The sequence below is a fragment of the Myxocyprinus asiaticus genome, chromosome 22, assembly GCF_019703515.2.
Source record: "Myxocyprinus asiaticus isolate MX2 ecotype Aquarium Trade chromosome 22, UBuf_Myxa_2, whole genome shotgun sequence".
In the NCBI taxonomy this organism is placed as follows: Eukaryota; Metazoa; Chordata; class Actinopteri; order Cypriniformes; family Catostomidae; genus Myxocyprinus; species Myxocyprinus asiaticus.
The window spans coordinates 2,322,849-2,350,724 of NC_059365.1; the positions used below are offsets into that span (position 1 = coordinate 2,322,849).

General features: G+C 37.4%; 1 long non-coding RNA gene across 4 annotated transcripts; it reads right to left on the reverse strand.

Annotated features, from left to right (window-relative positions):
• Nucleotides 1–34: 34 nt before the first annotated feature.
• Nucleotides 35–27,387, reverse strand: LOC127413300 (uncharacterized). 4 transcript variants are annotated; one of them, XR_007892566.1, is made up of 8 exons: nt 27,273–27,387; nt 24,618–24,704; nt 6,070–6,200; nt 4,180–4,236; nt 3,656–3,708; nt 849–1,008; nt 638–747; nt 35–181 (listed from the first exon to the last, which is right to left on the reverse strand). It is a non-coding gene; the product is annotated as an uncharacterized LOC127413300 (long non-coding RNA). The 4 variants fall into 4 exon arrangements; XR_007892565.1 differs by having other exon boundaries at nt 3,656–3,759; XR_007892563.1 differs by having other exon boundaries at nt 3,656–4,236.
• Nucleotides 27,388–27,876: the final 489 nt, after the last annotated feature.

A 27,876-nucleotide genomic window follows, 5' to 3' on the forward strand; every position in this document is an offset into this window, starting at 1 on the left:
TTACTGTAATAAACCAATTAGACTTTAGTTTCATGGAAAAAACATTTTTATTAACCAGTTACCAACATTTAAAATAAAGTTTTCACTCAGTAACAATTGAAAGTGTTCCCGTTTTCGGTTATGTTCTGTAAAAAAAAATGTGTTTGCTTTTGGTTTTCGTTCCTTGGAATGTTTTCAGTCCCTGGGTAACAAAGAAAAACAAAAACAAAACATGTCTTTACAATGGTTTAACGATGGTTTCACTATAGTAAAACTGCGGTAACCATGTTTTTATTTATTTATTTATTTATTTTTATTATGTTTATGATTTTTATTACCATAGGTTTGGTTTTCCTGTATTATTACTATGGTTTTAGTACAAATTACATGGTTGAACTATGGTTACTGTAGTAAAACCATGGTTAATGAGGGAACATAAAACTATTTCAGAAAATAAATTCCCTCCCTGTCCACTAAGGGGTTCTGTACTTTTTGGACTGGGGAGGAAGATGTTTTGTACAAGCTCTTTTATCTAAAATAAATTGAGGAATTTTTTATTCCAACTCTGTTAACAATGAGGTCTTATAAATGAATATACTATAAGGTGACAGATGACAAAAAGGAGAGAGAAAACCATCTCAAGATGAATTAGGCCAACCTGTCAGCTCCTCTCTTTTATGCCCGTCTCTCTCTCTGTGTGCTGGCAGAGGTGTTACCACAGACACGCAGCTGAAAAGTAAATAAATGGCTGTTTTTGGTCTCTTTTTCCTGGAGAAGAATAACAGAGAAAAGTATGAGTGTGTGTGTAAACCACAGTCTTATTGAAGCTATTAGGCTGCTTAGGAGTGGAGCAAAACCAACAGACACACTTTTTCCCCCTTCTAATTCCCTCTCTTCACTGGCGTGTGTGTGTCATGGCGACAGGTGTTCCAGAGGGACCTGCAGCTGTTTTCTGCGTCACTGTTCTGTCCGTCTCACCTGCAGACGTCTCTGATCTTCTCAATACAGAAGGAGGTGAATGTGGTTTGGCTGTACCACCAGCCCAGATTCAGTTACAAACACAAACACAAACAAGTCCAGTTTAAACTCTCTTGAAGGGATAATTCACCCAAAAATGAAAATTCTGTCTATCTACTGGTGTGTATAATGAATATGTATATGAGTGTGAGCGAGATTTGAGAACTTAAGTGGAATGCATACATCAATAACATTAAACCTCTTTGGTTGTTGTGTCATGACGTTTGGTTAATGAGGTTTGATGTTATTGACTTAGCTGCCATATTGAAGTTTAGAACTGTTTACTGTGCTCTTTGGCTATTTTGATTTGATTTGAGAGTGAATAACGTCTTAAATGAAGTTCTGTTCATCACACAACGTGATCGTATTCCTGGAATATGATGTATGGACAGGGTTGGGAGGGATACTTTTAATATGTATTCCACTACAGATTACAGAATACTTGCTGTAAAATACTTTGGATTACTTCTTCAGCACTAGTCAATTTTTTCAATTGTTTTGACAATAAAAAAATCTGCCAGTACAGTAAGACAAAATACACATGGTAAAAATAGATTCTCTGAAAAAAGCCAAAATGTCTTATGCAGTGTTGTTTCTAAAACAAATTAAGGCAAATTGATCTTGTTTTCAAGGATTTTTAGATATTTTTATAGAAAAACAATACAAAAATTCTCATCAAGAATAAGATTTTTGGCCAAATATCAAAGGTCTTACTAGAGAAAAAATGGTGTGATCTAATGTGGATTTTCTTGATAAAAAAATATGATCGTGTCTGGTAACAGGTGCATGTAAAATGGCTAGAAATAGCATTTTAACTTAGCGTAAAGCTGACAATTTACACAAGGTTTATTTCTATTTCTTCTGCTCCAAACTTACTTCAAACTTACTTCTCTGTCTGCTCGTATGAATGAAACACAACATAAGAAAGTTTTTCACCGCTGTTCAAATACTCCTTGTATTACATCATTTAAATGGATAAATGTTTTCCAACTTAATAGATTAAATATTAAGTAATATAAATGACAATAAAATGCAAAGTAATATATCCAGTAATCAAAATACTTTTTGAATGTAACTGTATTCTAATTACCAATTATTTAAATTGCAACTGCAGTGCAATACAGTTTCTATTATTTTGTATTTTAAATATGTAATCCAGTTACACGTATTCCGTACTGTGTATGGACTACTTTTAAGACACTTTTGGGTACTTTATTAAACATGAAAGTTAGTCACCATCTACTGCCATTGTGTTCAATTTACATTTATTAAAATATAGCTGCAACCGGCAATTATCGGGATCCAAGCAGTTTGGAAAAGGGGGAAAAATGGCCAAAATGGTCAAATTTGAAAGAACAGATCCATCAGGGGCAAAAATGTCATCATTAAATACTGTAGTAATTTTTTAGGTATTCCATGAGGCATTTTGAGTAAAAAAAAACACCTCCTAGAAGATTTCGTAGACAAAAATTAAATATGTTTTGCTTCGGTTGACTAGGAATCCTAAAAAAACAAAAAAACAATTTGGATTCTAGTCGATTACGAAGATATTAGCGAAAACATAAAAGTGTGTGTTATAGCACCACTTATAGTCAGATGGTGGTAGTGCATCTTGCCAAATTTGGCATCTAAAGGACTGCTTTTTGCTGCCCAGTCACTTTTAGGGAAGAATAATAGTAATAATAAGAAGAAGAAGGAGAAGAAAATGAGAACAATCTCCTTTTGAAAACACGTTGATTTAACTACTTTTACGCCTCTCATCCACACTTAAAGAGATTAGTGTGGACATGGCCTAAATAATGACAGAATTTTATATTTTTCAATGGTTCATTCGCCACTATAGTACGAGATGGCGAATTCGTACTAATTGGAACGATTTCATTTGTACGAAATCGTACGAGTTATACACCCATCAATGAGAGACGCTTCCCTTGTGTCCTTGCAGTTCCCAATGTGGCATTTTTTCCGTGTGAATCCAAAACTGTGTTTACGTAACTTCAACCCCTAACCCTAACCCCACCCCTAAACCTAAACCTAATGAGTGTAACACGCTACCCTACACAGAGCATGAACATAACCATAATATTAATGTTAAAAGCTCTGATGTGTAATATGGAAGAAAGTGACACTTCTGCGTTCCAGAAGCGTATGAGATTGGTTGATATTTGCATCGTACATTTTCCTACGAATGAATCCGTACGAATTGGTATGAAATCGCCACCTTGTAGTATTGTGACGAATTCTCATGAGACTATATTGACTATCCCTTTAAGCATGCCGCTATAAACTTGCTATTATCAGATAAATGAATTAGTGGAAGCAGAAAGGTGATTACACTAGGGCAAACTTAGTTCACCCAAAATTTTTTCCAAATAATTTAAGTGAATGGTGACTGAGGCTTACATTTTGCCAAATATCTCCTTTTGTCATACAGGTTAGGGAAATTGTTTTATTTTTTATTTTGAGCATAGCTAATGTGTTGCTACTTATTTTTGTTGCTAAAATATTGATATGAATAGTCACGTTAAACACTGTGGCAAAGTTCTCCACCGATGTGGATGTGGTCTGACAGTGCTGTGTTTTTGGTGTTTCAGTAAAACAAGCAGTTAATGGTTCTGTAGACCACCACAGCAAAGCGTCACGGCACACACACACTTACCCAGGAAATGCTTCGGTCGGCCACAGGGTAATTGTGACTGTCCCGGCCAATTTCTGCCAAACAGGAGGCACACACACACACACACACACACACACACCACAGAGCTGCACTTGTCTTAGTCTGAGAGAGAGAAATCTGGCAGTCTCAAGTGATTTTTAATACCGTAACTGCTAAAGATTATAACCGTAAAAAACATTAAAGGCATCACACCAAACATAATTCTCTCCCTTTAGCTGAGACCTATGGAAAAGTATTAGAAAAGTCTCATTTTCTCACTTTACTCGCACTCTTGTGCCATCTTTCAGGGAAATTGAAGCACACATGAGCAGACAATGTTAGCCACTGTTTGCATTGTACGCTCAGAGAACGCTCTCATTTTCTGTTTATACAAGTAGACTATTCTGAAACATTTGTAATTGTAATGATAAATCTAGTGTTGAAATAGAAGACATGCATTATTGTGACACTTTGTGTTTATCAATGTGCTAGTGTCTCATGTTGATAGTTAATGAGCTGAACTCCACCTGTTGTTCATCTGCTTGGACACCTGTGTGAACTTGAAGGCAAATGACTTCAAACATCTGCAAAAAAATCACCAAGAGATGATCAAAAATGACTCTGTTCTGAGAAGAGTTTGCTTTGAAATCTAATGTAATGACATTCAGACAATTTTATGTTTTTGGGCCTTTGTGTGTAGTTAGATAAAGTTAGTCAGTCAGAAACACAAATCAGAGAAACAGATAGATTCCAGCTCTGTTTACAAATGTTTGATCAGATTTACAACTGCGGTGTCACTGAAGAGACTGTTGTGACTTATTATCAGATAATTGTGTTTTACAGAGTGAGAGAGGATAATTTATTTGCTGGAATTCATTAATGAGTTCAGTAACCTTTAACACACAGTGAGCCAGCAGTCAAACACACACTCACTGACTTGCGCAACAGACAGACCGAGTCCAGGAAAACATATTTTTACCAAAACATGCACACAAATACATATCAGAAGAGGACTCAGTGTAGTGCAAGTTTAGATGATTTTACAGTGAACTGGATCAGAACCGCTCAGAATAAAACCCCTTTAGATATCTGAACCAGAACTATTAAAAATGTAATATTATTAAATATATAGTTCTGGTTCTGGATGCTTAACAATATAGTGTTTAAGTCATACTAAAATCCAAGATTACAGCTATGATGCGAAATAAGCTCTACAGTGCCTGTCCACTTTTTCCCAACCATCTTGATTCCGGAAGTAGTTTTCTCATTAATTGTTTTCATAGGGATTTCATAAAATACTTAGGCCATGAACCAAACCATCCAGCACTGAGGTGAATCACAACATCACAAACTTTGAATATGAAGCAAATCGGACATAAATACAAAAGTGCAATACAGTGTACACTGTGTACAACATCTTTAACCCTGTAAAGCATGACATATGAAAGAATTGTCAGAAAATGCATTTAACTGTTTTTAGCACCATTAAACAAACTATAAAAATAAATCATAAAAATAAAAAAATAATGTTTGCACATGTTTTATTTATAATTGTTTTTATGTATAATATTTGATACATTAGGCTTTAATGGTCATTATCCTTCTGAGGCCCAGCAATTCATATTTTGTGCAGGACATTTGTCATTTAAGTATTTTCTTAGCCCATACATGCTACAGTGGTAAATCTTGGGGTATTATCAGAGGAGTCTCTGGGCTTTTCAGAGATACCAAATGTTTGAGAGTTTGGCCATGAAAACTTCGTCTCCTTGCTCTATAAATATGCACTGAAATCACAGTTCAATTCAGCACATCAAATACAATATGAATACATTTTTATCATATGTATTTTATGCACCAAACACTATATTGACATTTAAAAAAGGGAAATTGTCAAACTTTGTTCTCTGGGTCTCAGGAACTTATGGTAAGATGACATCATAATAGCTTGTGATGTCAAATAATGAATCTTTTTAATGACAGAGCAGACTGCATATATGAAAATACACAGAAATATTAGTGCACACTTTAAATATATCTTATAAAATGTATATGTCAGAATTTTCAAAGCTCTGTGATTTGTTTTTGTGGTGTGCATGAATGTAAATGTAATGATGACTGAGAAATATTCCTCAAAAGCTGTTGTATCATATTTGATGGATTTCAAAGGGTATTTTCAATAAAATAATATACAACATTTTAACCAAGCACACATTGTTTATACTCAGCAAATACTCATTTTAAAATATCAGTAACAATATAATCATTACTATTGCTTTAACTTTATTAAAATAAGCTGTTATTTATCCCAACATAAGTCACTTTTTGCGCAAGTCCGTCGCCATTTTAAATAGATTGATATAAACATTGAAACCACTTTTTTCACAAATATCCGCCATAAATATGTGAAACTTACATACCTTTCATTGTTTGGCTCGTCAGCTTCAACAGAGAATGAAACAGGATCCGTCAAACGTTGTGTATCATATTTGATGCACATGGCGTTATAGGGTTAAAGAAGGAACTACAACCCCATGAAGCATTAAAAGTTCTGAAAAAAATAAAATAGAACTATTGATGATTTTTTTAAAGTTTATTGCAAAATATTCAAATATATACAAATATATAAGTAGTTTGAGGGTGTAGGGAGAGTGACTCGATTGCATCATTTACAGTGCATCATGGGAGTGGGCAGAGCTGCCGAGCTCTTTGGCCGCACTTTGTTTGCTGCAATTCTCTGATTGGTTGATCTTTCTCTTCAGGATCATGGGTAGTGTAGTTCTTTTGCAGGAATTCTGCTATTTAACATGATTTTTTTTTTAAAATGAAGTTGAAATAATGCATATACCATCTATTAAAAACCTCAGAGCTCACGGTAGGGGTGTCTTTAAAGGTTTATAAGTTATTGATAATAATTAATTCCTCAAATGGAAAAAAAAAAACATTAATGGGATTTTTACTTTTGTTTTGTGTTGTTGTTGTAAATAGTCATTATCTTTGCAGTTCTGTTTAGTGTCACTAATGGTGCAAAAGTTACACACTACACCAACTTAATATACTTAATAAAATCATATTTTACTGAACATTTGTGTCCTAAATATTGTTGTTATATACAGCATTCACAGGGACTTCTATATTGTAAATAGAGAGAGAGGGGTGTAAAGAACTGACATGATCAAGAGAGAGAGATAAACATGACAGAGGAAAAGAAAGATAGGTGATAACTTAAAAGGGAGAGATAAAAAGGGTAAATAAATATTATTGACCAAAAAGAAAGAATAATTCTGAGACTTCTGATTGTAGAAATGAGGGAATGTGACAGAAACATAGGAGGTGCGTGTTGAAAACAAAGAGAGAAAGGCATTTAGAGTAGGGAGAAATGACAAAGAAGCAAATTGAGAGATTGTTAATGGACAGCTGTGCTTATACAGAAGAGTTTCTGTAGTTCAACTGGTACAGTGTGGTGCTTGCAACACCAAGGTCATGGGTTTGATCCCTGGAGAACACACAAACTGATAAAAGTGTATAGCTTGAATTAACTGTAGTTGCTTTGGATGAAGTGTAGGAACTTCAAAAGTTTGCTTGTGAGCTATCTTTCTTCAAATAAATGACACTTGCTTTTATCATTTGTAATCTAATCCAAAGACATTTAGACATTTTTGTGTATGTGACTAAAAGGGTTACTTCACCCAAAAATGAAAATTCTGTCATCATTTACCCACTGTAATACTGCACATGCATAATGCAAATTGCTTTCTTTCAAAAGTGGAACACAAACAGAGTTAGGTACACTGTAAAAAAAAATATCGTTAAATTTATGGTAAAATACTGGCAGCTGTGGTTGCCAGGAATATCTCTATTTCTGTTCACTCTGTACACCTCAGATTTCCAGTATAACTCTGAATTATGTCACCTGCAGAACTTCTCTGATGACTCTGCGGTGGTGGGGTGTATTAGAGATGGATGGGAGTCGGAGTACAGGGAACTGGTGGATAACTTTGTGGAGTGGAGCAGCAGGAATTATCTGCTCCTAAATGTAAACAAGACCAAGGAGATGGTGTTTGATTTTAGGAGGAAAAGAACTGTGACCAAGCCCATAGACATTGTGGGTGAGGGGGTTGAAATTGTTGAGCACTACAAGTACTTGGGTGATCACTTGAACAACAGACTGGACTGGAGGACCAACACTGACGCTGTGTACAAGAAGGGGATGCTCAAATCATTCAATGTATGCACCAAGATGCTGGAGATCTTCTACCAGTCTGTGGTCGCGAGTGCCATCTACTGGGCTGTGGTATGTTGGGGGTGTAGCATCAGTGCCAGAGACGCCAGCAGGATTAATAAACTCATTCGCAAGGCCGGATCTATCACTGGTCAAAACCTGGAGACGTTTGAGTCAGTGAGGAGCAGAAGGTCACTGAACAAACTGCTCTCCATCATGGAAAAGCCATCCAATCCCCTATATGAAACACTACAAAGACAGCGGAGCTCATTTTCTAACAGACTTATTGAGCTCCGCTGTCATAATTAATGTTATAGGAAAACATTCTTACCTTTCACCATAACACTTTATAAGAGCTCACCTTTGTGTGACAGGTGAATACACTATTTTACAACCTTCTGTACATATTGTTTTTATCATACATATGTTGTAGGCCTATTTATTATTATTACTGGTTTTAATGTATATTTTGCAGAGACCTTTTATTTGATATTCAGTGTTTGTCATGTGGATCTGCAATCTGCTTTTAGTATTATTGTTATTCTTAATCTGTTGACTATGCTGCTGTAACACAACATTTTTCCTCGCTGGATCAGTAAAGTATATCTAATCAAATCGAATCGAATCTAAATATACTGTAAAAAATACGGTGACCATGTTTCAGGCTTTACGATTTAATTTTGATGCCTGTGTATTTTATGGTTCACTACCATTTATTTTATTAAATTAGATTCACTTGATATACTAACCTTCTTGAACTATAAAAGTCTGCGTTTCACTTTAAAATGTGTCAATCACTGTAGTAACTACAAAAGACCACATAATGACTAAAGGCCCTGATTTACTTCAGGAGAAGTTCTTATTTATTCCTCATTCAGGGGTAAAAAGAAGCTCGTAACAGCCGAGCAACGGTATGCTGTTTGCGAACATTCAGACACCGGGAAGCGTTTAGTGGAGCATTTAAATATGAGGATGCTACATGTAAAACCTTAACTAATGTGACAAAAAATGTGTTATCAATGACTTTATTCCTCATTCTATGAGTAGAATTCACATGAGGTCAGTAAAAGATGCTGTTTTAACCACTTGATGATTAAAGTAATATATTTGCTCCAGTCAGGCTTCCTAAGCAACCAGTTGGCCTGGTTGCTAGGGAGGGTAGAGTCACATTGGGCTAACCTCCTTGTGGTCGCTATAATGTGGTTCTCGCTCTCAGTGGGGCGCGTGGTGAGTTGTGCATGGATGCCGCGGAGAATAGCATGAAGCTCCATACACGCTCGGTCTCCATGGTAACGTGCTCAACAAGCCACGTGATAAGATGCGCGGACTGACGGTCTCAGACGCGGAGGCAACTGAGATTCATCCTCCGCCACCCGGATTGAGGCGAGTCACTACACCACCACGAGGACTTAGTTATAACTTAACACTGACACGCTATATGTGGCTATAATATGCACCGATTACACTCTGTTAATTTATGATGACTCTAATACTACTGCAAAGATGGGTGTACAAAAGAGTAATAATGGGAAAAATGCAGATAAAAGAATGATAAGAGAGGCTCATCTTACTTTGGGCAGATCTGTGAATGGCTTTCGCTGCAGATGGCACATGAGTGAATGGGCATGTAGCTCCCTCCAATAATTTACGAGCACAAGAGTTCTTGATTTTTACTGACTGATGGTTTATTCAGAGTTCTGTTTTCTCATTCACCATCAACATTGATGACAGACATGAAGACATCGGACTTGAAACCATACATGACACCAGACGTGAGAACTGGATACAGTCAAAATAAATAAACATACAATTATCAAAGTTGTCTTGTACTTTAACCTTAAGCCTTTGTATTGGCACAATTAACAGAGGTTAATACCAAACAGGTTGCTAGATACAATAATTTAACTGCCTAGTAACCATTGATTATATAAAATGAATCACAACACATAAACAGAAAACTTAAAATGCACATTACATTAAATACATATAAAACATTATCAAAATGACAGTGAACTGATCTTAACAAGCATTAGGCACATAATCTTTGACCTCTAAGACTATGTTCAGACTGCAGGCAAATCAGATTTTTCCTCAAATCAGATCTTTTCAGGCAGACTGTCCGCACTATTAATTGCAAGTGATCAAATCAGATTTGCGCGTTCAGACATAACCAACCTATCTGCATGGGTTGCTTTGGTAACAACGTAGGCGTACCCACGTGACGATGCTTTCAAAACAGATGCGGGAAAATGGAGGTGCATCATCTCGCTCTCCAAATAAGCGCCCTGTCCAGTCGCGGTGCAGAACTCCTCCGTTGCACAAGAAAAACTCAGAGAAGGAGGAGACTGGTAAATATTGTGATGTTCCGTGCTGCAGTCACCGATTTTTGACGTCATCATTGTATGTCGCGTTAAGAGTGACGCAAAAGCCAATTTGACGCTTTTTTCAGGTCTGAAAAAGAGGACATGTCCGGGAAAAAGAGGATGTATGGTCACTCTATGTTATGTAATTTGTTTGCTTGTTTGTTTGTCATTGCATCACAAATGCCATGGACTCGGCTGGACTCTGAAAAAAAAATCCCGAGTCCGAGTCAAGTCCGAGTAAAAATGCATCCGAGTCTGTGTCAAGTCCAAGTCCATTACAATTGGACTTGTGACTCAGAACGAACTCGAGTACCCCAACTCTATATATCTGGGCCTTAAAAGTTCATCAAGAGTGACCCTTCCAGCAGCAATAATTAATACACATGTAGAGACAGTGAACAGTGTTACTAACACTAACACAAAACACCATCAGGGAAACACATGACACTAAAATAATGCATTAAACATTAACTAAACTATGTAATATATAACACAGAACTATAACACAGAAAACCTCAATGTACATAATGGATATGTGGTATTAAAAGTAAGAAGAAACATAGCAATTCCCATAAAATATATTGAAATGAGATGGGTCAGACAGGGACTTCTGGGAACGCCCAGTTATTGTTTTCAACTATTTAACAATAGTTTACCTTAAAAAGTACATCTAGTCTCTTGTTAAACATGATATACATTTTTTACCTTTAGTTATATGGTAAAATCATACTTTTTACATCTAAAAAAATACAATATTTTACTGTAAAATTAGATGTATTATCTTGTTAAATGTATTATCTTTTTTTTTACCATATATGTTACGGTAAGAACCCGTTAACCAATTAACTTAATTTTTTTACTGTCGCATTTTTACATTCTATTACGGCTAAAATTACAGATTTTTTTTTTGCAGTGGCTAGCCTCAGTCAGCGTTCACTTTCATTGTATGGAAAAGAAGGGCAGCGTCAACACTTCATGAATTCTCCTTTTGTGTTTCTCATACAGTTTTGGAACAACATCAAGGGGTTAGTAAATGATGACAGATTTTTAATTTTTAAGTGAACTATCCCTTTAAGTATCCAAATACTTTGGGGGCTCTGTACATCCATCCATCCTTCATTTCCCGTCTACATCACACCTCTCCTCCCTCTCTCATGTTCTTTCTCTCTCGTTCTTTAATCTCAGTCCAGACATGCCCAACTGCAGCCTATTAGAATTTTTCTCCCTTCTTTTTTCACTCTCTCTCTTTTCTCTTTTGTTGTGTAAATGAGATGTAGGAGCTCTTTCTCTCTCTCTCTCTCACTCTCTGTGTAATAGACGTGTGATTACTGAATACATTCACATTTTCCTACCATGTGTTTTATGCCAGCGAAACGCCCGCGTGCCCATGGCAGCGAAACCAGCTGTGCCAGGCAGTAAGAGTGTGTACTGCATGTTTTTGTGTGTAAATGTGCTATTGATTGTCACATGTGTGCATGTGTGTTTGTTTGATTTGTGCTCACTTGTTAACCTGCGCCATGTGTGTATGTCATGTTTTGATGCAACAAGTCCATGTGGGCAAGCGTGTAAGTGTGTATAGCATGCGTGTGTTTTGTTTGGTTAATCGTGGGAACTTTACCTCTGCTCATGCAGGCCCAGATGTTGTTCGTGGCACTGTGAAACCTGATGCCCCCCCTCCAAACCACACACACACACACACTTCTCTCCCCCACCCATTACGCATAGAACTGCGTTAAGACACATGTGGAAACAATTCTGCCAATGCCCTGAGTAGATGGGCTAACTCACACACACACACACACACACACACACACATACACACACACACACATCACATATCAATCACACACACGTATACACTCATCACATATGTGCACAGTCATTCTGCACATGTGCCACACGCATGCACATAAACATACATCTGACACACAGCACGTACGTAAGTCTCCACACTTCACTGCATATGTGTACATAAACACACATACACACACAGCTTAATCATGTTCTTTTGGACACAAACCATTGAATGACTACTTGCCTTATAAATCCATAAATGCGATTTACGGAGCGAGAAAAACATCTCTTTCTTTAACAATGGCCGCAGGTAGTGTGTGTGTGTGTGTGTACGAGTGTGTGTGTGAATGTTCAGAGGCTTGAGTCATCCCTCAATAGACTTCTGTAAGTGAGCACCTCCGTGTCCCTTAGGACTCTGTTTTGGGCCCGTGTTTTTGTTTTTACACCTGGTTACAGGGAACTCAAAGTGAATTAACAATCTGCTGATGCGGCCGGGCCCTAATTTATGGGTAAGCTAATGTCTTTTGTAATGTTACTGAGCAGCTGGCCCAGAAAATGTCTCAACCTTCAGGAGTCGGAGCTCTCCACAATCGTCCCGAATTAATTTAGAACAGCCTTGGTGCAGAACCAGAATGAGAGAAAACTGCAAATCTGAACTGTAATAGACGGGTACCATCTAAAGTATCTGCCAGGCCAAACCATTAAGCTTGAAACATTCTCTACACAAGCTTGATTTCACACATCGTCACATTCAGAAATGTTTCAGAACGCAATTCATAACGCAACCGTATTCTCATGAAAATGTGTGATATTTTTAAGAAATTATATTACGCGGTTCATTACACGTATCGTGACCTTTCTGAGGTAAAATGTCCACTGTGTGGCGCTAAAAGCGAGTTGAATTTTCTCCCAAACAGATCGAGAACAAAACTGACTTTCCTATCCAAAACCTTCAACCTAAACCTAACCGATAGTGTCAGAAAAGCAAATGTGAGATGAAAAACTCAACCACGTCATTTTGTGGTGCTTCTACATCACTTTCGGCTCATGTGGCGACTGCCGTGCTCTTCAGGACTCATACCCCGGTTCTTTACATCACAAGTGCAATGCTCTATAAGCTGAGCTACTGTGCAATTAAATCGCACATGAACAAGCTGGTAAATGTAGTTGGTTATGTAATGCAAACGTTAAACGTGTTTAGATGTCATAAGATAGCATTGTGTGAGGAACAGGGTGAAAAATAAGTGTTTATGAACTGATAATCTGCCGTTTTACTCGTGATTTGTGTCATTGTTGTTGTAGTGCCTCTAGTGTTTATTTCAACAGGAAACTGCCGCAATATGTACAAGGAGCCACATAAAAATAATTTGCAAATATTTAGGTATAGTAACATGATTCTATGAAACCATGTTGCGCATTGCACGTTGTATACTCAGTGTTGCTATAAGGGGCACTAAAGCATGCATAAGCATAAACTGTCTTCTTCTATGGTCAGTTTTTTTCCTCTCAGGTCAACTACTGTCATGGCAGAGCAATGCTGAATAATAACACATCTGGTTTAATGGCACAGACATTTGAATCTAACTCTATTGCCCCTTTGAGGACTGAGGTTTGTTACCGCCACTGTAACGCAAGAACGCAAGTATGTCCAACAGAACTGCGCACTTCCAGTGTGTTGGCCAAGCATTCACGTCTAAGTTTGCGTACTTGTGTAAAGTATGTTTCTGGCCTTACAGAGAGAGAGAGAGAGAGAGAGAGAGAGAGAGAGAGAGAGAGAGAGAGAGAGAGAGAGAGAGAGGGGCAGGGCTGTTTTGACATAGCCAAAAAAGTGCAGAAACAAGCCAATTTCTGTAATTTAATATTTCAGTTCTTCAACATCTGGAGCTGTGTGTAAAAATGGAAAATGGAGGGATGACAGAGGCATATGACTTTGGAGAGACGAAAATGCTCCTCTCTTGAGAACAGATGCTGGAATTTCTGCCCCGACACACACACATGCATGCAAACACCGATCCCGCAAACTGAGACAATGCTTTAAGCAAACAAACAAGCAAACATGCTGACAAATACCACACACTTCACATGTTCATTAGCAGCTGGGTTCTTTTTGTCGTAAACATGTCTGTGGTTAATCTGTAGGTGATGGCAAACAACCCCCCCCCCCCCCCCCACACACACACACACACATACATGCACTCTTGGCAGTCATATCCAGGTGATCTGGGTGTCATTACTGTTTGGCATCTCATCAGCACAAATGATGACATTCAGATACATGCTGCACATTTGTGTGCTTGCATTTGTGTTACGGTGGTTGTGTGTGTGTGTGTGTGTACACTGCATGTACCAGTCTGTGCCGACCAAATCTACTCCTTAACACTGGAGACAAGCAATTTATCTGTCCACACTCAACAGGAAACTGCTGCGCAATGTAACACAATCAATCACACTGAGAGCCAATCAGAAGATATTTGATGTTTAATATACAGGATTTTGTACCAATGAGATTTCTCTGTGAGCAACAAAATGGTTTGGACAAAAACACTTTACAATAAGTTTCTATTCGTCAACATAAGTAAAGGTAAAAGGTACCATGAACTTACAATTAACTATTTTTTAACAGCATTTATTATAAATAAAAAAAATACATTAAAAAAAACTCACAATCGTTCATTGATATTTCATGTTGGCACATAATTAATTTACAAAGGTTTTTATACAGCTCACTGTAATACTTGATTCTAAATGGTTAATCGTGTCATCCAGTGGTCTAATATTTCTGAATAACGATGCACATCCGGGTATAAAGTGATATCAGACCGGTCATCCATTATAAAGTCGTCTTTACTATTTCTTGTATCTCTCTGCGATTTTAAAAGTAAGGTAATGAAATTATTTAAACTCAAATCAATATTTCATGTGCATTTATTTACTTAATAAGACGTAAGCAGGATAATAAGCAGTCAGACGATAATTTTTGCAACAAAAAAAAAAATATCGCTTGTTGCTTTATTGCATTGCGCTAGGTTAGGACTTGGTATAACTGCTGTTATGAAGAATTAGACAGGATTTACCCCTCTCTTTGGGGTATCAAATCATTTATTTACCCCAATACGAGCCACCTGCACTGTGAGTCGCAAACAGTCGCTAATATGTATGTGTGTGAAGTACTAACTGCATCAATTTAATGTATCTTCTCTCACCAAGTGAGAGCAGCTGTGTTTGAACTAGTATATAAGAAGGCAGCATACATACATTTACAGTGTGTGTGCGGCTGCACGCTTGAATTGTATAAAACTCTAGTAGCTTTGCATTGATGTGTGTGTGTGTGTGTGTGTGTGTGTGTGTGTGTGTGTGTGTGTGTGTGTGTGTGTGTGCGTGCGTCTGTATCTTTGATTCCCTCTAGATTATCCATTATCATGCCTTCAGCTGGCGAGAAATCAACCCTTTTGTTTGTAATTATAGTGACTTTGAAAAGAACGGATTAAAAAAACACAAAGAAGTGAAGAAAGAATGAAGAGAGGGGAAAAAACTACTTCAGCACGTCTGTGACATATTAGCCATTTTTTACCGTAATTGTTTTTCGACCCCTCTTCGCCTTTGTTCGCACTCATACACGCTCTGACAGTCTTGGAGGGAATGTTCTCATGTAGATGAGCTCTAACGGAGTGTCGCAGTGGGTCCAGTGAGCGGTGTAGTGACTGCTTATTGATGAGTGTTTGTATTGGAGGAGTTCTGGTCGAGTTTCTGGGAAGGCCTGAATCTGGAGCTTGGTCCTCCCCAGGGGAGAGAGCTGATCGGTGGGTATAACGCTTGGAGAAATCAGCTGCCTGCATTTATTCAGGCCTGGAGTTTCGCCCTGTGAGGTGGATTTGAGGGGTCAAAGGTCAATTTAAGGGCTTTGGGGTCGCTCTTAGGGTCGAGAGAAAACAGTGAGGAGGGCTGATTGAAGTGACATTAAAGGCATAGTTATCTTTAATGTCCAAAAATGAATATTCTGTCATCGTTACTCAACCTCACGTCACACAGAGGAATACAAAATGAGGTGTTTAGCAGAATGTTCAAGCTTCTCTATTCCATACAATGAATGTCAGTAAGAACTATGGCTGCCAAGCTTCAAAAAGGTCTGAAAAGATCCATAAATGTAGTCCATGACTTCTGTGCTGTATTCAAACATTCTAAAGCCATACAATAGCTTTGTGTGAGGAATAGAAAAAAATTTAAAGGGGTCATGACATGCCTTTTTTTTTTTTTTTTAATATATATTCCCTTAGGTTAACTTATAATATTAGTAAAGTTTTTTTTGCACAAAAAATAAAACATGATCATTTTCCACCCTCATTCTGTCTCTCTGTCAGAAACACTCAGTTTTAGTGCTGCTTCTCCTTTAAGACTTGACAGTACACGCCCACTGTTCTGATTGGCTCTCTGCTCTTGATTGACCTTCTCTCTTCTTGCTGTCTCACTGCTTCCCACTACTGGGCAGGGCTATATAAGTGATTAAAGGTAAAGTAGGCGTTGATGTGTTGTTATAGAGGTGGTCAGAGGCAAATTTCTACCACAGTGTGACATCACAATGTGAAGGAAGTAGAGAACGAGTTGTTTTTGCAGTTTGGTTTCAACAAATGCTCTTTTTGCAGCAGGGAGAAAGTTTTGAGTTCTGAAACTTACAGTGTGTTTTTATCATACAATAAACCTCTTATTTGTCAAGAGATCAAGGACAAATGTATTCCTCATATCATGACTACTTTAAGTTATTACTCCAAGTACATTCAAACATGGCACATCATAATCAGTCACATAACTTTGAACTTTCGTGGTACTTTTGTGTCCTTTCTGGAGGTTGATAGGAGCAGTTCCTATTTACCTTTGTGTTATGGAAAAAAGCAGGTTAGGAATTGTACATAACGTCTTTGTGTTCATAAAAAATTTAAATAAGCTGGTTTGGAACAGTAAATGATGACAGAGCATTAATTTTTTGGGCGAACTATACCTTTAAGAATGGGTTTGTGTTTTGATTTTCATAAATATGATGATGAATGATCATGAATGATACCTCAATTTATGCGGCTTGGTGAGGAGATGTTTGCTATTATGTTTCTAAGTAACATTTTGGAGTAACCTAGCAACCACTTAGCAACCACATAGCAAAACCCTAGCTGCGACCTTTGCGCAGTCAGGCACCAGTCACATTTTCTTTAGAAATGAATTTTATTGGAATGACCATGTTAAGTTTGTTCAACACAGCAAAACATTTGAATGTGGCAAAAAAGGGACAATAATCATTATGTATGTAAACTTGAAGAGAAATCCAAACAATATGATTATTTTCAGGGTTTATTAATGGATAAATTTGTAAAATCAATGCCAGTGGTTTAGTTTATTGGAAGGAAAAACAAACAGATTGAATAATATGGCCTGCTAGAGTCATTTAGTGGTAGAGTGTGTGTGTGTGTGCGTGCGTGCGTGCGTGCGTGCGTGTGTGTGTGTGTCAGATAAACACACTTCGCTGGAAGCTGTGCGCTTTGTTCAACATTTTGTTAACATCACTGATGTTGTCAAATTGATGGTCTGAGTGAGACGTTTGCGAAAACATTGTGCATGGATTGATGAGAGTTTTTGCGAGAGCCACAAAAACGCACAAACACTGATTCAAAGTGTTCCTCTTCGCCAGAGAGTGTGACATCATCACATTTTTGAGGCCAAACACACACTTCATATAAATGTAAGAATTAAAATGTAATCCAGACAATAACACTCATGCATGCATATTTATGTGCATGCCGTCTAGCACACAATAGAGTTGAGCTGCATCATGCTGACTTTGCTGTTGCCCAATAGGGATTGTTTGTGTGTTATTCCATGGCAACCAGGAGGGAGTGATTGGTAGGGCATGTACTGGTGATACAGAGCTGTAATGTTACATTATTTGGCTCTATTTGTGTGTGTGTGTGTTGCTCTTTGAAGATTAAATGCTAGTGACACACACACACACACACACACACACACACACACACACGCATATGAACTACTGGAATAGATGTTGAGAGTGAACCCTGGTCTCTCTCTCTTTGTTTCTTCCCTTCTGATGGTTTTACCAGAGTTGTGACTCATTGGGCATTTAGCCATAACATTAGATTTTGAGAGCGCGAGAGAAGAGGAAAGGTGAAAAAGAGGAGAGTTCGGAAGAATTAGCTTTATTTGTGGCTGTGCTATGCTTTCCACAAAAATGTTTTTTTTTTTTTTTAAATAAATAAAAAAATTAAAATAAAAACCAGCCTAAGCTGGCTTGGTCTGATCAACTTAAAGCTGGCCAAAACCCTCGTAAAACCAGACAACTGACAACTAAACCACCAAACCAGCTTAACATATGGTTAACAGATGTAGATTATAAAATAGAAAACTAGTTTTTGTTTTGTGTGTGTGTTGTTGTATTGTGTTGTGTGCAGGGTTGAGGAGTAACGGGATACATGTAACTGGGATTACATATTTAAAATACAAAATATAAGTAACTGTATTCCACTACAGTTACAATTTAAATTATTGGTAATTAGAATACAGTTACATTCAAAAAGTATTTTGATTACTGAAGAGATTACTTTGCATTTTATTGTCAATTGTTTCATTTAATATTTAGTCCTTTCAGATGGAAAACATTTATACATATAAATGATGCGATCCAAAGTGCATTTGAACAGCGGTGAAACACTTTCTTATGATGTGTTACATTCATACGAGCAGACAGAGAAGTAAGTTTGAAGAAAGTTTGGAGCAGAAGAAATAGAAATAAACCTTGTGTAAATTGTCAGCTTTACGCTAAGCTAAAATGCTATTTCTAGCCATTTTACATGCACACGTTACCAAGCACGATCATATTTTTTTAACAAGAAAACTCATGTTGGCTCATAATTTCTTTTTTCTAGTAACACCTTTGATATTAGAGCAATAAGACATTTCGGTTTTTCAGAGAATGTATTTTTAACATGTGTATTTTGTCTTACTGTACTGGCAGAGTTTTTATAGTCAAAACAAGTGAAAAAATCTACCAGTGCTGAAGAAGTAATCCAAAGTATTTAGGATTACATTACTGACCTTGAGTAATCTAACAGAATACATTACAAATTACATTTTACAACATGTATTCTGTAATCTGTAGTGGAATACATTTCAAAAGTAACCCTCCCAACCCTGGTTGTGTTGTTGTGTTGTGTTTTATGTTGTTTTGTGTTGTGTGTTTCGTTGTGTTTTGTGTTTTATGTTGTTTTGTGTTTTGTTGTGTTTTGTGTTGTGCTTTGTGTTGTTGTGTGTTGTTGTATTGTGTGTTTTATGTTGTTTTGTGTTGTGTGTTTCGTTGTGTTTTGTGTTTTATGTTGTTTTGTGTTTTGTTGTGTTTTGTGTTGTGCTTTGTGTTGTTGTATTGTGTGTTTTATGTTGTTTTGTGTTGTGTGTTTCGTTGTGTTTTTTGTTGTTGTGTTTTGTGTTGTTGTATTGTGTTGTTTTGTATTGTGTGTTTTTTGTTGTTGTATTGTGTTGTGATTTATGTTGTTTTGTGTTGTTGCGTGATGTTGTATTGTGTGTTGTTGTATTGTGTTGTGTTGCATGTTGTTCTGTGTTGTGTGTATCGTTGTGTTTTGTGTTGTATTGTGTGTTGTTGTATTGTGTTGTTTTATTTTGTGTTGTGTGTTTCATTGTGTTTTGTGTTGTATTGTGTTTTTTGTTGTTTTGTGTTGTGTGTTTCGTTGTGTTTTGTGCTGTGTTTTTGTTGTTGTGTTTTGTGTTGTATTGTGTGTTGTTGTATTGTGTTGTGTTTTATGTTGTTTTGTGTTGTGTGTTTCGTTGTGTTTTGTGTTGTTGTATTGTGTTCTTTTATGTTGTTTTGGGTTGTGTGTTTTGTTGTGTTTTGTGTTGTGTTGGTTGTGTTTTGTGTTGTGTTTTGTTTTATGTTGTGTGTTTTGTGTTGTTGTGTTTTATGTTGTGTGTTTTGTGTTGTTATGTGTTTTGTTGTGTTGGTTGTGTTTTGTTGTGTTTTATGTTGTGTGTGACTTGTTGTGTTTTGTTGGAAGAAAATTTGTGGTGTTTGCTCTTGAATAACTCACTGCTGTGATGCAAGGGTGTTCTGTGTGTTTTTAGTATGTTGCTATGTGGTAGCTATGGTGTTCTGGGTGGCATTTTTGTGCCATTACCAGGGTAATGTGAGTGGTTGCCAGCGTGTTGCTATACAGCTGCTTAAGTGTTCCTAGTCATTTTTAGCACTGGTGTTCTGGGTGGTTGCCAGGGCATTGCTATGTGGTTGCTAAGGTGTTCTGATTGTTTTTTTACACATTGCCATTACATTGCTATGTGGTTGCTAGAGGTGTCCTGAGTGTTTTTAGCACTATGAGTAAATAACAGGTACATTTTTATGAAAATCGTAGCGTGTATCTGTAGATTTATAAAAATTCCTTTTTTGTTTTGAGTGACCCGTTTCAAGAGAGACAATAACATTGACTCGACCAATGGCGTGAGTTGTGGGCGGGACTATCTGATTGTTTGATCAATGGCGAATGGCCGTATTCATGTTTATTTTTGCAGTTCCGTTTGGTGGTGCTAGTGGCGCAGAAATTACATTCTTCAGATTTAAGTGAAGCAATAGTAATAATTATGGCTTAGCAAACACCACTACATCATTATTCATTCTCTTGCGAGTGCTTTCTCTCTCTTTCTCTATAGTGAAATTTGTCTGTGGCTGTGGCCGTTAATTAATGCATTTCATAGAGAACATGATTATATGTTGCATTTACTCAGCAGAAAATGAGCAGAACAGATCTTCCCCAGGGCCAATTAACACTATTTTTTCCCTTAACTGTCGTCACCCCTTCCAGTAGAAACCATCCGTTAACTTTCTGCCCCAGCCAATCACAGGCCGCCTACATCATTAAGACTCTGCCTTCGACATGTCTAGGTGAAACATCCACCAGTACCATGCATCCATCAGCAGTTCAAAACATTGATTTACTTACTAAAACCAAGTAACTTTGAAGCCATTCTTCTCAATCTCAATGCTGGCAAAGTTACTGCGTTTTGCTTTTGCAGGGCAGCATAGAAAGCTAATTATAATTACTATAGCCTAAACATAACCCTACCTCTAAGAGATGTTCCCAAAGGGAGGTTTTGTCAGATTTAGCTCACTTCTGGAGACAAACGTGTCCATAAATGATAAGTAAATCCACACATAGTTTAGCCCCTTGTCCTCACCAAACTCCAAGACATGAGATATACACTTTCATTACACACTCTTTATTAATCACCTGCATTTATTCTCATTAAATCTCTCTCTTTGTGTGTGAATGTATGTGTGTGTGCAGATCTGGTCTGTGTGTGTTATCACCCAAACACACTGGGGATTACACACACACTCAAACACACTGGCAGGTCAGATCATTTCCCGTCTCTCGTCCTCTCCATCTGGAAGAATCCCTCTTTCTTTTCATCAGCTTTTATTATCGTTTCTTCCTCACTCATCAGTCAGTGCGCTGGTGAGGATGATGAGGATGAAGGGGCTGTTGACACAAATCAACTCAGAAGCGATTGCCAGAGAGTGCTGCCTCCCTCAGGTCAGTACAAGTACTACAAGACAGATCTGTCTGGTACTTGAGCCTCTGGATTCTGACAGGCAAGGGCGTAGATTTGGCTTGAATATTGGGGGGGTTGCAGCGTGAAGCATCTACATGTTTCCATTGATCATGGTATAAATACTGGGGGGTTGTATTTGCTTGTTTTGATTATTTGGGGGTCCTTATATTGAAGGACTTCAATATTGATCTGTTTCTCACTCACACCTATCGTATCACTTCTGAAGATATGGATTAAACCACTTGAGTCATATGGATTACTTTCATGCTCCCTTTTTTGTAATTTTTGGAGCTACAAAAGTCTGATCACATTTCACTTGCATTGTATGGGCCTACAGAGTTGAGATATTCTTCTAAAAATCTTCATTTGTGTTCTGCAGAAGAAAGAAAGTCATACACATCTGGGATGGCATGAGGGTGAGTAAATGATGTGAGAATTATTTTTGGGTGAACTATCCCATTAATATAAAACAGGACGATAAAGAACAACACAAAAACTTCCAACTGAGTCTTCCATTGTTATTTTGAAGCGTGTCAGCTTGGCTGTTGTTGCTGTTATAACAGCATCACATACTTACGTCAAAGCTTATTTAAATGAAGTGTCCTCGGTGGAAAAACAATGTTAGATTTTATCGGGATGGTATTGTTCAACAACAAACGGATTTTATTTCATTAACAAGTTCCACTGCAGCTTTAAGAAATTTTCCCACAAAATTAAATTAAAATGCAAAATAAACAACTCTATTTTTTTTAGATTAACAAGGCATCACTTGCTAGTCATGCAACATAGACTTGTGACAACAATATAACACATGCTTATTGCTTGAAGTGTTTATTGTTGCATGCTGCATCAGTTTTACATACTATTTTTAAAGTATAGTATGCAGTACACAGAGCATAGCCTACTCTGCAGTATGCATTAAGCACTAGGATTCCATTCTGAACACAGCCAACATTTCATAAAGACACAAATTCTGCTGTACAAGCCCTGTTGAGGTGCTGGTCACGGTTCTTTATGTTCTAGGGAAATTTGGGAATGTTAAATTGGACCTCTTGAACTTTGACTAGTACCGAGTGACACTGTTGGACGGGTCTGTGATCTGGTTATGTAACCAGATCTGTGATTGGTTAAATATGATCCAGAAGGAAATCAAGGATCTGTCATTGATATGAGTGGCCCCACCCACCTGTTAAGAATTTACTTTGCTCAGTGTGTGTGTGTGTGTGTGTGTGTGTGTGTGTGTGTACTGTTCCAACACGCCTGTGCGCTTCTTGCGGGAATTTTATAATCTTGTCCTGGAATACATGCTTGCGTCTGACACCCCTTTTCTCCTTCTTTTTTCGCTCTTTCTCGTCTTTGACAGCACTAATATGTTCAGTAGATCACGTTACACTTTCTCTCTCTCCGTCTGCTCATGCCAAACTTCTTTTTCTGCAACCTTTTTTCTGTCGCTCTATCCCTCGCTCATTCTCTTTTTCTCTCTCTTATGTATACATATTCTCACAGACATACTTGCGTTTTCTCACGAACACACACTCGCACACACATGCGCTGCTCTCCAGGCCTCTCAGGTTGCTGCCATTTTCCATTTTTGAGTGCTCAGTAATAATAATAATATTAACGTGTGTGTAAGAGGTGTCGGGCTGCCAGTCTCTTATAAATATGAGCCCTTTTCACTGGCAACCTGAGAGCCCAGACCGGCCTTACGCCCGTTTACACAGCTGAATAACATGTGTAAGAATCTCTCGTCTTCTCTGTCTGTCTCTCCCTCTCTCTTTATCCTTCCATCATAACGTCTCACAGACAGAAACACCTCGCGCCTCACCACACCCTCCATTTCCATTTCCTCTCTTTTCTTTGTCTGTTTTTCATGAATTAATTTGCTCTCGCTGTCTTAAACTTTGTGCTCTCTGTCTTTTATAAAGAGTATGGCTCAGATCCAAAACCTGGTGAGGTGTCTTGCTGCCTAGGATGTTGCCCTGTAAGGCAGCATCTGAATTGAAATGGAACCTCATTAGTGAATGATTAAGAAAGCCCTATATAGGCAGCAACTCTATATGCGTACATAGCATAAGATACCTTCTTCAGGACAAATTCTAATGTATCCTTCATGGAGAATGCTCAGTAAGAAAATCCATCCAAGAAGGCGGGAGAAATGTTGATATCGAAAAGTATCGATGAAAAATTGTTACCCAATATTAGTTTTATTTAATGCAACATTCTATCACCAAACTCTACATTTAAAACATTCAAACTCTTTATTTGTAAAGAACTGTAAGTTGAGTCTCCTGTATGCTTCATGTGAGGAGCGCGATTTGAATAATGCACAAGTTGCTGCCTGTGTAGGGTGTTCCAAATCATTAATGGGTTCCAATTCAGATTGTATACTGCCTTAGAAGGCTGCTGCCTATGGAGATAGTAGACAGCTCACTAGGTTTTAGGACAGAGCCTTTCTCGTTCCATCTTTGCAATCTTTTATAGTCTCTCTCTTTATTTCTGCCCATTTTTCTTTCACATCTGGTGCAGCAATCACAGGCTATCACCCCACAGGGGGTGTTCACACTCTAACTCTCACGGCCACACACACACACACACACACACACAAACACTGCTCTCTGGTTCATGCACCCGTAGGAAAGAAAAATCGCAGATGAGATCTTCCAAATGTCTCAGTTATTTCTCCTAAATGAAGAGCAAAGTGCTACTTTTGTTTTTATGGTATATGCTTGTCATCTGTTTACAACATCATACTGTGAGGTTAAAAAGAGTAAATAAACTTGATCTCGCCTCTGTGCTTAAAGTCAATGTGAAACACTGTTCGCAACTCATTTTACTTCCCTAATCTGACTTAAAACGTAACTAGGGTCAATTTTGATTTCATGTTAACTTATGTTCTTTATGTTCTGTTTGGTTGAGGTTTACTTTAAACGAGATTTTAATAGCTGCAGAGACGCTTTAAAGAGTAACAGATCCAAACCTCCAGTGAGCAAACTGTGGCAGTGAAGAAACTCTCAGAGAAGGAAAGAAACCTTGCGAGGAACCAAAGCTCAACATTCTGTTTGTTCTGGGGACAGAAGACACAGAAAACAGGCAATGATTACGCAGCGCTGTCACAGAAATTCTCCTAGCAGCAGTAAACAGTTTTCTCAAGATCTGTAATAGCAACTTTTGCAGTTGTAAAGAGAGTCTCTGCAGATTCTACTGATATACTGTAGTCTTTGCTGCCATCTGTTGGACAGTATTAGATAGTGTCAACACAAACTCACCCCTCTGTCAAAACACCCTTCCTAAAAACACACTATTGAACCATGTACACTTGGGGTAAAAGACCCCTAGGTGGGTTTATAGTGATATTGTGTAAATATAAGGGCAATAGTTATAAGACAAAATCTGCCAACTAATGCAAATAATTTTGAGACAGCAAGATGCTTCTTTGAGTAACAAATTAAGATAATACTCAAAATAACCACTTCAGAAAAGGGTGCATGATTTCCTGTTAATTTCAAACACATTTGGCATTTCATAACATCTCAAGTATTCTTTAAACAAATGAATCTTCATTGTGATTGGATCAGTCAATGTGAGCCCACTTAGAACATTTTTCAGAACAAATCTATTCGCCTCACTTAAAATAAAACAATGTGTTTAACAGGGGTCTTTAGCCCCTGAAACAGGGGGGATTTTTACCCCAAATACTCTCCTTTCACTTGTTGGACAGTTATTAAAAAACTTTTGATTTAATGACCTTGAACAAAACTGAAAATGATAAGTATTTTGTCTCAAAATAAATGTGACAATTTCGTGGATTTTCATTAGCAACATAATATGGCACTGGCCAATGTTTTATTTGTTTATTTATTTATGTTCGGTTGCCAACAAATACCTTGTGCTTTTACAGTAACTTGTAAACAGTTTTTTGAATATGTTGGATGGTACATGAGGATCAAATACAGTGTAATACTGGAGTCAAAAGTGAGTCAATATGATGCTCAGTATGACTAAGTTCTTAAATGTTGTTGCAGCTTCCTTTTTCATATTTTGAAAGCCCTTTGTCTACTATTTTACAGTAAGAGAGAAAAAATAAGATTTAAGAGAAAACTGCTATTTTAATCATAGATAACAATAATTGCACACAATTCTATTGCGTTTTCTTCAGCTGGCATTTTAACTACATTATTATTAGTAGTAGTATTTTAAAGCAAACTGAATAGATTTCATTTTAGTTGTTTGAAATGACTATAATCCTTCTTAGACACTTGCAATCTCATGTCATTTTTTCTGCATTGTAGCCTACGTCACTGTATGTGATTGCAATATTTGAAGAATAGCCTAAATGATCTATTTTGCATGTGTAACACCCCAAAAAGAGCCTGAACTAAGGGTATTATGAAATATAATATCATATGTTTAATCTAATTTTACTTGTCTTACATGTCCAAAACACCTTACGGGTAGCCTACAGTTTCCGTCCCGGACATTATTGCATATTATCATTTTACTGTAATGTAGGGGAGAGCGGGGCACACACCAACACTTTTTGGTTTTCTTAAGTTTGTGTAAATGCACTTAGGGTTTGATGTAATTTTCTTTTTTCACATTAATTTCAAACGTGTCTATTACACATGTGTGGTCTTGTTTCATGAATACAGCGTGTACTTTTTTTTCGCAATCTACCTAGAAAAAAAGAAAGTGCAATGTTACAACGTGCCCCAAAGGATACGTTGTAACAGGTGTGGGGCACATTGTAACAAGACCATATAACAGCTTAAAACCTCTCTCTAACAACTGTATCTGATCTAATTAAAAAGCCTAGAAGATAAACTAAATTTTCATGTCAATAAAAGCCATTTATTAACTTTGTCATATATAATATTGCAATACTTTTGACACTTGACAATAAATACACCACAAAGCTACAGCACTGACCGAAATAAAGCATGGATTGATGACAAAACACACACACACACACACACACACACACGCACACACACACACACATGTTGGTGCAGCTATCATTATGAGGACTCTCCATAGACATAATGATTTTTTTACTGTACAAACTATAGATTCTATACCCTAACCCTACCCCTACCCCTAAACCTAACCCTCACAAAAAACTTTCTGCATTTTTACATTTTCAATAAAACATCGTTTAATATGTTTAAGTGATTTGAATTATGGGGACACTAGAAATGTCCTTATAAACCACATTTATAGCATAATACCCTTGTAATTACCAGTTTATAACCAAAAAAAAAGTCCTTGTAAACCACTAAACCTGCCCATACACACACACACACACACACACACACATACTCACACTCACACATGCACACACACACACACACGCACACACACATACGCGCGCACACACGCACACACACACACACACACACACACACTCACACACACCCCACACACTCCCGTACACACACACACACCCCCACACACACACACCCGCACACATAAACAGTAATAACAGAGATGAAAATGTACTTTCATGTGATTTTTTACTTTTGCTACTTTAAAATGAACTTTTGGCGATATCTTCCAAAGTGTTTTGAATTTTTCCGCAATTTTATCTACACAGTGTTGATATGGCAACAAGTAAACAAATGAAGTTTCGTCTTACCAGCGTGTGTGGAAACGTTTAAACCACGTGTGTGACAACTAACCCCGCGTTAGTTTGTGCCCTGCTCTCCTCTAGCCTTAGACAAAGTTTAGTTTCGTTTTCTATCACAAACATATTGTATTTCCGTATTCTCTGTGATCATGCGTGTTTAATACTCTATACAGTCGTTTACTCATCACGGTGGTTTTAGCTCAGTGGTTACTTCTAGTCGTCACCAGATTATTTTCTCATGGCCCGCGGCCGGAGATCGAACCACAGGCGCTGTCCAACGTTTTAATTCATTTATTTCATGTTGCCATAAATAGGCTACCTTGTCCTTTTGCAGTGACTTGTCCATATATTGAGAGTATTTTGGATGGTATATAGGGGTCAAATACGACTCTAAATTCTTAAATGTTGTTACATCTTCCTTTTTCATTTTTTAAAGCCTTTAATCTTCCATCTTAAGAGAGAAAACTACTATTTTAACCGCAACAAATGCACACAATTCTATCGCGTTCTCTTCAATTGTATTAAAATAATAATTAAAAGAACACTGAATTTGCTGTCATTTTATTTGTTTTAAGTAACTCTGTTCCTTGCTAGACTCATAAAACCTCATGTA